The sequence below is a fragment of the Saccostrea cucullata genome, unplaced genomic scaffold, assembly GCF_032062105.1.
Source record: "Saccostrea cucullata isolate Sc308-1 unplaced genomic scaffold, CSIRO_AGI_Scuc_v1 ctg7693, whole genome shotgun sequence".
NCBI classification, from domain to species: Eukaryota; Metazoa; Mollusca; class Bivalvia; order Ostreida; family Ostreidae; genus Saccostrea; species Saccostrea cuccullata.
The window spans coordinates 10,009-13,344 of NW_026927550.1; positions in this window are offsets into that span (position 1 = coordinate 10,009).

Consider the following 3,336-nt stretch of genomic DNA (forward strand, 5'->3'; position numbering starts at 1 on the left):
CGTGAAAAACGCGTGCTACTGATGTTTAAGGAAGGATGGGTAACACAAAAACCTAATAATCTTTAAATTTAGCAAGAAGAAGTTTCACATTGGTTGAAGTAGTTTTATTATTAGTAAAAAACGTATATAAAAGACATTTTTGTCTAAATGTGCAGACAGAAACTTCGAATGACCCAAACAAAAATAGCTAGTGATCCAAATCAAGTAGATTTTCGATTAGCACTTTGTATACAGTGTTTGTAAACTTGGCCATTGATTCAGCATGCAATCGTTCGTGATCAGATCGAAGCTGTTTAAATTGTGATTCAAGCGACTGTAGATCTGAAGTTAGAGAACTGATGGTTTTATCTTTAGAATTTACCATGTTCTCTAAATTCCCTATTCTTTCGATGAGCGATTGAATTGTAGTCCTTAATTCGACTACTTTGACTTTGTTTATTTCATTCACGGTGGGAATGTTTTTATTTTTACCAAATATGTCATTAATGCACGATTTTTCACCCTGTAGAAACATGTACAAAATGAAACAATCTTTTGCATATTTAGAGATGCTTGAACCGCCTGATGTAGTTTTTCTTGTGAGAAGTTTCCCTGTTGGACAATCTGGCTCGTTTTTAGCTCGTGAACACAATGCATTTCCGTATAAGCAGATCAAGTTTTCATCATTGGAACATATATCTAACAGCTTGGATATGTATATCTCTTTTGGTAAATTGTGTAGCTGTTTATCGACAGCTTCAATGTCAATATCAGTAGCATCTACCATATTATCTACCATATTATGGTTTTCATGCTCTTCTAATATTTGTGAAATCTGCGACACAGAGTTACACACCATACTATTGTTACTTTCGTAAGGACTACTCACAGTTTGTGAAGTAAACAACGTTGTAAATTCATAGTTGTCCATCGAATCATCGTAATTTAGCAGGTCAGTTAAGAGACCTCGTTTAGATGCGTTTTCTATACCACTTTGGTGCTTTGTTGAGTCCTTAGGAAGGTTTTGAGCAACTTTTTTTGACTGAGGCGATAAGACACGTCCGCTGCTCGTGGCCGCCATTTTCCAAACTGTACATGTTTGGCAATGTTTCATTTGATTCGTCAATTGTCGAAATGGAAGAAAAATATGAATTTATTGCTTCAATCTTATCGATATCAGAATAAGCAAAGTATTTTTCGCCGTTATCATTATGTATTTGGACTGGTGGGATTTCGTTGCACATTTTCATGTTGAATGTGTCTTTCATTAACTTCCAGTAAAGTTTGTTGTTATTTTTGCTTGAATCCTCTAAAGATGTATCAATATTGTCGTAATAATTTGTTATTGCATATTTTTTCATATTGTTTACTGAATTTCGGACCTCTCTGTATGCGGCGAAATCGGAATCTTTTTTAGTTTTGTGTGCTTTCTTATGAAGTCGATTTCTAGTTCTCATTGTTTTCCTTAGAAGTGAATCAAACCATGATTTGTCGCGAGGACGTATGGTTACCGTTTGTTCAGGAACACATTCGCGAACACACGCAAGATATTCAGATGTAAAATTTTCCGTTGCTATATCTACTGACTGAGCCTCGTTTGTATTTTTATTCCAATCACAATTTTCAATTAAAGAATTTAGTTTAACAAAGTCAGCTCTTTTATAAGCCCAAACTTTTCTTTTGTAAGATCGATTGTAATTTATGTTAGAAGAAAGCGTTAAATAGGTAGCTCTGTGGTCACTTATGGAAGAGTCCATTACTAATGTACCCGATTCGCGAACTTGGATATCAGCTGAAGTGAAAATTGGGTCAAGGAGCGTGCTCGACGTGTGTGTAATTATGTTCCCCAAACGAAGTTGGGGAACATATTGTTTTTACTCTGTTTCTTCTTCTTATTATTATTATTTTTCTTCTTCTTCTTCTTCTTCTTCCTGGGTACTTTTTTGTCCGGGAGTGATCTTGTAAACTGTTCGTCCGATGTAGGTAAAACCTTTTTAGGGTCTGTAGGCATGTTATGTAGATTTGCGGAACGAAGGTCATTTTGCGCGCACTTGCTTGCAAGAGCGTGCACGTGCAACACGTGAAATGACCGATTTAATTGATATAGGCGTAACTTTTTACATTTTCGATGGAATGCTTTGAAACTCATAATATAACGATATATTAGTAGCATAGACAATATGACATGGTCAAAATAGCAAGATCTCACGCGCATGCACGTGCGCTTCGCTCTGATTGGCTGAAACTAAAGTCTCAATATCTTTCTTGTTTTTTGACGAAATCCTTTGAAATTTTGAACATAGCCATGCATTAGTATATCCTACAACATGATATATAGCAATTATCATGAATACACGTGCACGCACGTGCGCTGCAATCTGATTGGCTTAAGATTTAAATAGCTATAACTCCCTTGGTTTTCAACCAAACAGGATGGGATTTGGAACATAGATAGATATAATGAACTTCTACAAAGTGGTATGGTCACCATGCACATGCATACACGTGCTTATACGTGCGCTGCAATCTGATTGGCTGAAATTTAAACAGCTATAACTCCCTTGGTTTTCAACAAAACAGGGTGGGATTTAGAATATAGATAGATGTAATAGACTTCTGCAAGAAGGTATGGTCACCATGCTCATGTATGCACGTGCGTGCACGTGAAATGAGTAAAATGAAAAATACACTTGAATGAGCGTATTTTTGAATATTTTTGGATTAAATACTTTAATATTTAGTATATTAAAATATATAGATTGTGTAGACAAGATGATATGGTCATTACGCACATGCATTCACATGCGCACGCGTGCAATGCTAAAATTTGAATGAACTTGGTACACTTATGGGTAAACGTTGTTAAAGTCTCAAATGCATAGAGTTTGTCTTAAATGAAGCTTACAGGGAATGTGGCATCAAAAGAGAGTTGGGGAGCGTTTGGGGAACATCTGTAACGGTCCCCGTTACAATTAGCACTAGTTCTTATAGGTTCGTGGATGTTATTAACAAGGTTATGTATTGAGATAATTTCATGGATGATATGTGTTTGTGGAGTATTAAGGAGATCAACATTAATATCACCGACTAAAATTATTTTATCCGATTTTTCACTCATTTTGTCAACACACCATGAAAGTTTGGTCCAAAAACCACTATCAGAGTTCGGAGGACGATATACACAGCATAAAAAGATTTTAGAGGTATGGTTTTCAATTTCAATACAAATACATTCAATGTCAGAGGGTTCAAAATCATAGTGTCTAATAACACGTATTTGACTAGAAAAATAGATCATGACACCTCCCCCGAAACAATTCCGATCTTTTCGTATTATATTACAAAACCCATCCAAAT